The sequence below is a fragment of the Felis catus genome, chromosome E1 (assembly GCF_018350175.1).
Source record: "Felis catus isolate Fca126 chromosome E1, F.catus_Fca126_mat1.0, whole genome shotgun sequence".
In the NCBI taxonomy this organism is placed as follows: Eukaryota; Metazoa; Chordata; class Mammalia; order Carnivora; family Felidae; genus Felis; species Felis catus.
In genome coordinates, this window is record NC_058381.1 from 53,278,551 (window position 1) to 53,288,789 (window position 10,239).

The following is a 10,239-nucleotide window of genomic DNA, read 5'->3' on the forward strand; positions in this document are numbered from 1 at the left end:
CGTCTAACCCCATGTCTAACCCTACATCTAACCCTACATCCAACCCCACATCTAAACCCACGTCTAACCCTACATCCAACCCTACATCCAACCCCAGTCCAACCCTACATCTACCCCACGTCCAACCCTACATCCAACCCCACATCTAACCCTACATCCATCCCTACATCTAACCCCACGTCTAACCCTACATCCAACCCCACATCTAACCCCACGTCTAACCCTACATTCAACCCCACATCTAACCCCACGTCTAACCCTACATCCAACCCTACATCCAACCCCATGTCTAACCCTACATCTAACCCTACATCCAACCCCACGTCTAACCCCACGTCCAACCCTACATCTAATCCTACATCCAACCCCACGTCTAACCCTACGTCCAACCCTACATCCAACCCCACGTCTAACTCTACATCTAACTCTCTAACTCTATGTCTAACCCTACATCAGCCCCAGCAGCAGTGCTTGACTGCTGTGTCCTCTGCCCACCTTATGTTCCCAGCACAGCTAAGTCCCCAGATACCTGAGACCCACGCAGCCAAGCCCAAGGCTCTGCCCGCGAGTCTTAAGCACATTCGGGGTAGCTGGCTCATCTTTAAAAACCTTGTCATGTCCACCGTGATGACCTCTCCCTGCAAGCCAAGGACTGGTCGACCCCTAGGATATAGTCTGTGTCTTCAAGGAGTTCATGGCCTAGGGAGCTAAATGGACAAGGAGACAATTACCATTCAAATGGATTCATGTGATGGGGGAAGCACAGGGCAGACTATAAACCCAGGGAAAGAATTTTAAACATTCTTAAAACTCGGGGAAGGCTCCCTGGAGGAGGTGATGCTGGACTGGAATCATAACCCCTGGATCAGACAGATGCTGTTTCCAATCAGGGCTCTGCTGGCTCCGTCTGGGCCAGCCCAACCCACCAGACACTCCAGGTCATGCCAGTAGATGCAGTCTCCTGGGAATAGCACCAGGATCTCCAGGGACCCCGCCCCCAAGTCAGTAGCTGGTTTTTTATCCAAGGTTGGCATCAGTTTCCCAAGACCCAGAGAGCTGAGGTGGCAGGGAGGGTTCTGATGGCAGCTGTCGTCATGAAAACAGCATGCTGGCTGGGGGAAGAACCCCAAAACTGAGTTCCTCAGGACTGTGTCTCCGCGGAGTGAGAGCTTGGGGACCAGCAGATAAACCACCAGAGTTTGGCTCTGCAGGCCCCTGGAGAGCAAGATGACGATTTGGCTTGGCTACCTTCCCAGATGAGGAGACACAGCAAAAACCCCAAGGCCGGTGGTGTTATTCCAGATGCCGAACTTCTCTCCACAGTTACGGTGAGGCTCGGCCCTGCCCAGAGACTGTGTCTGCACACGAGAAAGAGGGCCACCTCCCAGGTGGCCACCAGGAGCGTGTGACAGGCAGCTCTGAGTTTGCTGTCGACCCTATCCTGTGACTGACTACGGGCCAGGGAGCTTGTTGACACAGCCTGGCTCTTCCCAAAGAAGGGGCAGACCCAGCTTGGCCACTGGGCTCTGACAGGGTCCTGTGGAATGGGGTCTGACAGAGGAAAGTCTGTGACAACCACATGGGGGTGAGTGGGTGCAAAGCATAGGGTTTTTTGCGGAGAGGAGACAGGACAGAGAACAATTCACTCCTTGCCTGTTAACCTGTGCCAGGCACAGTGCCAGGGGCTTTGCATACATCGTTTTAGATCATCTGAATCATACCGAGAGGTGTGATTTGTCCTCAGCTAACAGACGAAGGAAGGGAGGCTCATAGAGGCTAAATGGCTTGCCCAAGGTCAACCAGCCCCGAGTGACAGCACTGAGGTCGGAACCTGCTTCATGTGACACCAGAGCCCCTGCTTTCCTCATGCACGATGTTGCCCGAACAGAAGCCCCCCTTCCACCCTCACTCACACCTCTGTTGATCAGAAAAGCTTTTCAGCTCGTCCTGACATCAGGGAACAGGAGGACAGGGAGTGGGTGGCCAGAACAAGGCTCAACCATGTGGTCATCCGGGCTCAGCCTGGGGACTGCCGTGTGCCACCCTCGGGGGGAAGATGATGATGGTGAGCCCGGGACGGGAAGGAAGCGGCACGTGCAGAGTGGGCTCCCCCAGCTCACCCATCCTGTGTTCACCAGGCACTCTTTCGCACGGGCAGCTCACACCCTCCTTCACATGGCCTGGACAGGACCTCCCGGGGGTCCTGGCACCTCTGTGCATCCAACTGAAGCCTCTGGCCCCTGGATCCTTCTCCCACATCCTGCCAGCTCCCTGGAGCCAGGCAGCAACCTCTCCGCCACCCTCGGAGATGGCTGGGAACACTGGTGCCTGGCTCGGGGAGGCTCCTAGAAGCCCCAGGCACGGATCACTGCACTCAGCCATCGGATTAAAGGGGCTCAGAGTGAGGGCAGTCTGCGTGGCTGGGCCTGCTGGGCCGTTCTGGAACCAGGCCAGGCGGCCCTGCCCTCCTCTGCCCAGCCCATGGGATGCCAGGCAGCCTTGAGAAGCTGTGGACAGGGAACAGGGGTTGAACGGGCCTCACTCCTTCCTTCCAGCTGTCCCAAAGGGCAGAGCCCTTGGGTTCCGGAGGTGGCCTTTCCTGGGGAAAGGAAAGCTTCTCGTGGCCAGAGTCCTCGGAGGGGTGTGGACCTGCTCCCACCCGGGTCTTGTTTAGAGAGAATCACTTGGAAAGAGACCTGAAACTGTATCCTACAGGAAATCACAGGCCAAGAGCCAGAAAGAAACCAGGTCAAGCTTCATGGAATCAGGCCACCAGGAAGGAAGGCAAAGAGCCCACTGTTTGTGGAGTGTCTTCTCCACGCTGGGCACACTCAGCACATGTGAAATATCACCCTTCGGAGGAGGTCAGGCTTTGCCCCATTTCACACACGGGCCGAGACAGTAAGTGACGACCGAAGCAGTTACCGACGTAACGGGGGGTACGGCTAGGATTCAAACGTAGGTGTGCCCGACTCCAAAGTCAGAACTCTACCCATCGTACCCAAGACCACCGCTGGTCCCTGACACCCTCCTCCCGGGAGCAGGGCAGCAGACAGCACGGACACCCTCAGAGCCTCACTGACTCTAAGAGGCCGTGTTGTGTTGAACTCAAGGGCACAGAGCAGCGTTCAAACCCTGGCTCTGGGCTTCCAAGCTGTGTGACTTTGGGCCAATATCGTAACTTCTCTGTGGCGTAGCTTCCTCTTAACGAAGAATAGAGCTACGGATGGTCTATCGTCAGAGCTCGACTGTGAGGCTGATCATGAGGGATTTGGGGTGAAACGTTTAGGCCAGTGCTTGAACACTGTAAATGTTCAATCAGTGTTACAGTTATTAGCATTACAGTTAACGTCAACGTCAGCCTGGATGTCAAAGACCTAGCTCCTGTCACTAGACCTTCCGTTACCAAATCCCCCTCCGAAACCCCAAACAAGTTGCAGGTTTGCAGGCAGGTTGCTGATTGCTCAGGGCAGTCCCGCAGAGGGAGCTGGGACCAGCGGGGGAGGAGGCTGGGTGACTAAAAATAAACACTCGTCAGCAGACCACACACTTCATCTGTCGCCCCTCCCACCGCGGACGGGAGGAGAGAATACAAGTTCCTCCAACCAAGCTGAGTCAAGGCAAACGCATTTCTTCCTCCGGGGAGAGGAGGCCACAGGATATCGGACACGAGTGCCGCAAACTGCCACCCGGAGCATCGCCTCCTCAGTCAGGTGCAGCCGCACCTGGCAAACCCGAGCGCTGGGACGGAGCCAGGAGCTGGGAAGGTTCGGGACCATCGCAGGCTGGGAAGCCAGAGGTGGGCACGTGAGCACACTGAGGGGTCCCACGTGCAAAGATACACAAACACTCCCGTCCCGCCGCTCCTAAACTCAACAGCCCTGGCCTCTGGGGGAGCCACAACCCACCAGGACACAGGACGCAGAGCCTCATGGCCTGTGGGTCTCTAAAAGGAAAGTGGAGTCGGACACAGGTACCCCCCAGGAAGTCCCTGGAGACGGGGCCTCCCAGGACACCCCGGTGTTAGAAGTCCACGCTGTTTTGAAAGACAACAGCACCTTCCCCTCCCTCCCTGCTCCGTGTTTCCACAGGCCACCTGGTCCTGGACTTCAGCCCCCTGTCCCTCCAAGGAAGCCTCTGCCTGTGAACCCCCGGGGCCCCCGGTCGCAGCCACTGTTCCCGACCCCGGAGTCCCCCACGCCGTGTCTTCTAGGCAGCACACTCAGCTCGCGAGAATTAATTTGCTCCCAATTCTCAAGGCTCACCTCCTTCACGGTGTTTTCCCCCTTCACTGTTCCCCGCAGCACAGCAAATAATACCCCATTTTATATGGAAAACACTAAAATAGGATCACACCTTTTAAAAGATATTTCCACCTCGCAGCCTGAAATCAGACTTCACCTTTCTCCCGCCCTCCACAACCACCCCCCTCCCGGCCCCCCTCCACACACACGCACACACACGCACACATGCGCTCGCGCACGCACACACACACACACATACACACACACACACACACACACACATGCACACACACATGCCCGTTTCGCTACCAGACTTCCCTAAGCCCGTTTAATTGAAAAGGCATGATTTAGGCTAATTGAGAGCAGATGGGTCCGGCTGCAAAACGCAGAGAAGCATTTGTTGAACATGATTTACAGCAACGAGGCAAAACTTTCTCCTTTTTATATCGTCCTTCGAGCTCCACGGCCAAAACAGCTCAGCAGAAATGGGAGGAGAAAAAAAAGTAATTAGTGTTTAATTTTTTAACAATTTTTAACTCCCTTTTTAATTGCTTTACATAAACCTGTCCTAGAATTTTACAGCCTTCAAATCTCTGTCTAAGTCTGGTCCTTGTTTCTGGTTTTAATTACAGGGAGGCTTGTCTGGCACATTAAATTAGAAGAAAAACACACACACACAATTTCAGAAATATTTTGCTGTTGGACTCCCAACTGAACATCTAATATTTCAGCGTGCGAACGGGAAGGCTATGGTGGAAGCAAATGTGGGCCGAGAGCTCCCGCAGCATTACTGCATCAATCCCAAACTGTCCCTTAAGTTATTAGCAGTGAAAGAGCAGTCGCAAGACAGTATCTGATAGCCCGTAGCGGCCCGGGGAACCTCCGCGCCGCTTCGAAAAGAACGGGCTTCCCAGAAGAGCTGGGCGCCTTGCAGACCTCTGCAGGCTTTGGTCGGACTTCAGGTTCTTGCTCGTTTCTCTGCGGTCCGTTTTCAGCAGGACAGAAGCCAGAGAGGAGCACGTGTGGAGCAGAGGAGCTGGGTCCCCGCAGCGCAGGGTTAATGGAAGGGTCCAGGGAGCAGATGCAGGCGCTGGCCAGGTGACTGCATCCGAGGGACACCTTTTGCAGAGACGGTTCAGGCAGAGTCGGGGACTCACCGAACATTGCCGCTTCTCCAACACGGTAGCCACCAGCCTCCGCGTGGCTATTTAAATTTAAATGCGTGACCATTAAATACAATTGACAGTCCCCTTCCTCGGTGGTGCTATAGCAACTCTTCAAGGGCTTAATAGGCTCCTAGCGAATACGTCTCGTGCAGTGTAAATATGGGCATTTCTGTCTCTGCAGAAAGATCTGTTGGACAAGGGCGCTCCAGACTCTTCCTACTGAAAACGTGGTCTGGAGCGAGGCAGCTTGGGCGTCCCCCCGAGAGGTGGTGAGAAATGCAGGATCTTGGGCCTCATGGAGACTTGGAAACTGCATCGTAACAGGACCCCGGGGGATATGAGCCCACATGCAGGGTCACATCCCTGAAGCAGCGTGGCTGGCTGGGGCCCGGAGCAGAGTAATGGCCCGTGGATTCCCTTCAAGGTGTGCACAGAGGTGGGGGAAAGTGTGCAGATGGGGGTAAGGGGCGGTGTGCCATAAAATGTCCTCGGGACACGAAGCCCGCAGGGCTGAGGCTCCCCCGGCTTGCGTTCATTAGCACTGCCGAGGCCGCAGACCCCCTTGGCAGACCCTGCCTGAGCCTGCCCTGGGCTCCTCCAGGACTCCCGCTGGGAGGCGGAGGGGCCGCCTGGCGCCGCTGGGCGGGCCACGCTGGGGATGGGGCCAGGCCAACGCCGGCTCCCCACACACGGTCATTACCTCCCGAAAACCCAGGGGTTATTACAATTAAAACACGTTGCAGGGGGGAGTGGGGGTTGGAGGAGGTCCCTTTAGGAAGGAACACTGGGATTAAAAGAAATTAGACAGTTGTCATGACAACGCTACCAGGCCGGGCCTACCCTGTGATTATTTCAATGGGAACGGGATCGGGGCAGAGGGGGCTGGGACAGGGGGTGCCGGGAGCCATACCCGGCTGCACGGACAGGAGCTATGCTTTTCCCCTTAGGATGCGGCACAGCAGCCCGGGAAGCTCTCCCCGGGCTGATTCCTGCTGGCCTTTGCGTCCTCTGTGACTCTTGCTTACCCCAGACCACTGTCCTCCAGGATACTGACGCCCCAGTCCTCCGCCATCCCTTTCTTTTTAAACGAGGAAACTCCCAAGAGGGCCCCTGCTCCTCGGGCCACGTCGCTGGAATGACCTGGCCTGGTTTCCTGTCAGCTCCACTCTGGGGATCAGGAGACCCCCGGAAAACCGAGCACCCCTTCCTCCAGGAGGCAGGCGACAGGAAGTACAGGTGTGCGCGGCAGGCGGAGTCCCGGAAGCCAGGACCGGACGCGTTCTGGAAAAGGGCCCACGATAATGAGCAAGATGGAAATCTGCGTGCGGCACCTCCGGGCACCCGTAGAGGATTAGGGTCCCTACAGAATGGGGATCCTCATTTGGCAGAGCTACGGGCACTGAAAAGAGAAAACAGTAATTAGCTCTCCCTCTCTCTGCTCACCAGGCCCAGCAGGTCTGGCCGACAGGCAAGGAGAACCTATTTGGAAGCCCCTGGGGCAGCACAAGGGGATGGGTTGGGATGGGGCTGGGGGCGGAGGGGGAGAGGGATGCGGGCTGCTCCTGTGAGGGGGGCTCCCAGCAAATTCTCCCGTCTGCAATCGAGGCTCCTCTGGTGCCAAATAAGGAGGCTCACGGGCTGGGCTGCAGGACGAGGGCTGCACGCTGGACCAGAGGGAGGAGTTTCACGCGTCCTTCCTTGTAGAAGGCCCCGGCAAGCGTCCTCGAGGCAAGTCCTCCATCCTCCTTAAGCACGCCAAGCTGGAGATCCTGGAGGTCTGGCTCCTCCTCCTCCTCCTGGCTTTGCCCTCCCTTTTCCAACCCCAGGAGCCACGGCCCATCATTCTGGATCTTCAGCAGGGCTTTCCCCGCTTGCATTTGCAAGATCTGAGGTGTCCCCATAAAAAACGCACGCTTGTAGAATGAGGCCTAAGTGTAGGCCTTGCCCTAGCCGCTGACTTGGCGTGTGACCTTGAGAAACTCACTCGACATGTCTGTCTCCGGTGCCTTCTCTGTGCAGACCCATCTAATGCACAGTGTCGTCATAAGGATGTGTGAGATAAGGGACTTCAAATGCCCGGCTCTATGGCCACCAGAGTTCCCAGTTTGCCCCAGTCTGGGGGCGTTCTCTGGATGTAGGACTTCCCGGCTTAAAATAGGAACATTCCCCAGCAAGCCGGGACAAGCTGGTCACCCTTCCAGGCACAGCATGTGCATCCTGGGGGGCCATGCACATAGGGGGCCTCAGTCCTTGGTAAAACTCTTTACACGTTATGTATGTTCACAAAAGGTGTATGTTTACAGACCATGTATATACATATATGTATATGAATTCTCCAAAGAGATCAATTGGGGGGTAATTATTCACCTTTCAACAAGAATCCTCACTTGGCAAAATGATCAAATGTGACATTCCTGTCTACAAGGTTGGGGCTTGCGCATGGGACTCTGTGTGAAAGGAAATTTCAGAGAAACTGAGCTGATAGATGGGAAAGCAACCCGAAATCCAGTTGCTTCTGAGATCCTTTCATTTCTGGGGAAACCCCAGAACTTCTAGAAGATTCTGGCACCCAGCTGTGCCACACTCTTTCTCACGGGAAGCAAAGCACACCTGCACCTCAGCCCCACCATGCATCTGCGGCAGGGGGAGGGGGCGGTGGGGGGGGGGGTGAGTCCCTGAAAGCCGCTTGCCTGAGGACGTGCTGTCAGGATGGGGGTAACAAAGGCTCCAGGGCGCGCTCCAGCCCGATGGGCTGGGCCTTCTGAGTTGCACACGGAGGCAAGCATTCTATTTGTTTTTCTGCCCTCCCTCAGTTCAGAGTTCACGGACTGCTCGGGTTTGCCCGATTCTGAAACAAGTTCAGGTGGCGAATTCACACACAAACCGGAAAGATTAACATCAGAGCATCCTGCCCAAGATTTCTTTTTTTCTTTTTTTTTTTCCTTTTTAACCATTTAGTATTTAGAACAACTGGTGAGAGGGGACAGGAGGTCAAGAGGGGAGATGACAACCCCACCAGCTTGAAAACCCAGAGGCATGGTTAAACGACACAGGCAGATGGGCCTTGTACGGGTTTTTCAGAAGCAATGGACTCCTGCCTGACCCGCTGAGTTGCAGTCCTGCGTACTGAGCTACCCCAGCCCCACATCTCCCAGCCCCCAGCCTCTGGGCAAACCTGAGCAGAGCAAGGGAGAACCCCGTGTCCCTGTCCCCCCCCCCCCCCTTCCACCTGCTCCTTTCAGGGCAACCTAAGCCACGCGGCCACAGCCACAATCAGTATCATAAGCTTCACTCACTCCAAGTCTAAATCCTGAGGAGAAAGGGCCCAGCTGGAAACACATCCTGTCTCCCTGTAGGTGAGGTGACAGTGGGGCCAGGCACAGCAAGGGCGGAAAATATTGGAAGGTGTTGAAAAGGAGAGCTCTCTTTTTCTCCCCAGTTGGAGAGATCAAAGTCCTCACTTCATGAAAAGGAGGCTGATCACCTCCGTGCCCCCAAGGAAGTGCAGGCTCCTTCCCCCGGGAGCGCCAGGCTCCCTGAGGCTAAGCAGCCCAGGGACCCAGCCTCCTGGCCCTGCAGAGGCTGAGGCTTGGATCCCAGAGAACGAATGGTGGCTGCTGAGGCTGTCCGCCTGCTCTGGGCATCGCTGGGACAGGCTTAGCAGTGACGCTGGGTCTTACGACTTCTTGGAAGGTTGTTTGGTGAGAGGTGCCCTCACTGCCTTCAACACTAAGGCTCAGTCCTGCTTGGAAGAGAAGGATCCTGACATCCCCCGCCCCCTGCCAAACCCCATCTTGATCCCTGCCTATTTCTGCCATTGTACTTATTATACTACTTGGAAGTCTCTCTCTCTCTCTCTCTCTCTCTCTCTCTCTCTCTCTCTCTCTCTCACCTTTGATCTCTTAAAAGCAAGATTGGGCTTTCTGCCTGTGCCTTTGTATCCCATACACACAGTAGGCACTCAGTGTGTGTTTACCTAAACAGACTCTTTACAGCTTTACTACGATGTGTGTCCGAGGGGCACAGGATACCCCAAGCCTATCTGACACCCAAGCCTAATCCCCAGGCACCCTGGCCAGAGATCCTAGCCTCTCCCTACCTCTCATCTCTCCTTTTCCACAAATTTTCCCCAAAGGAGGCTGGGAACTGGCCCATTGTTCTGCCCCCAAACCATTTAACAATAACAAAAAAGAAAAAAAAATGCAAACAAGCCCTAGAAGAGGAAAACTAGCAAAAAAAAAAAAAAAAAAAAAAGAGGCAGGGAGAAGAAGAACAAAACACGCATGTATACACACATAATACAAGTTAGCATATCCCAAAGCCCCCTGGGCAGAAACCAAACAGGAAATCTAGAATCATTACCAAATGCACTTCCCCTGTTTGCCCTGCCCTCGGCCCCTGGGGGTGGGCCAAGGGTCCTCAGGTCCCGCTCACCAAGCTAGAAGCCATGGGAGGGTGGGGCTTTGATGGACTGATTGGCATTTCCTCCCCTCCCCCTGCCCTCCTGACCTCTTGGTAGGGTTTCTCCTTGGATGGATGATGGGATGGGACTGGGACAGAAGCCGCTTAGCTGCTGTCACCTCCCAGGAGCAGCAGGGCTCAGAGCTTTTCCACGAAGGCCCCCCACAGTGTGGGAGGGGGAGGTGGCCAGCAGCTGGCCTCCCTCACCCCACTCCACAGAGACCTGTGTGATGGCCGGGGCTTTGGGATCAAGACCTCTTGCTCTTAAGAAAACAGATCAGAAATGTTGGCATCAAAATAAAATATGTCGAGAGGAAGCAAGTAACCCTCGGAGCGAAACGCAGGCCACGAGGTTGAAGTGAAAAGTC

The 10,239-nt window shown here is 55.3% G+C and overlaps 1 long non-coding RNA gene across 1 annotated transcript; it reads right to left on the reverse strand.

The window, feature by feature from the left end:
• Positions 1-4,662: 4,662 nt before the first annotated feature.
• Positions 4,663-9,622, reverse strand: LOC109494445. The gene is made up of 2 exons (XR_002149331.2): positions 6,436-9,622; positions 4,663-5,448 (listed from the first exon to the last, which is right to left on the reverse strand). It is a non-coding gene; the product is annotated as an uncharacterized LOC109494445 (long non-coding RNA).
• Positions 9,623-10,239: the final 617 nt, after the last annotated feature.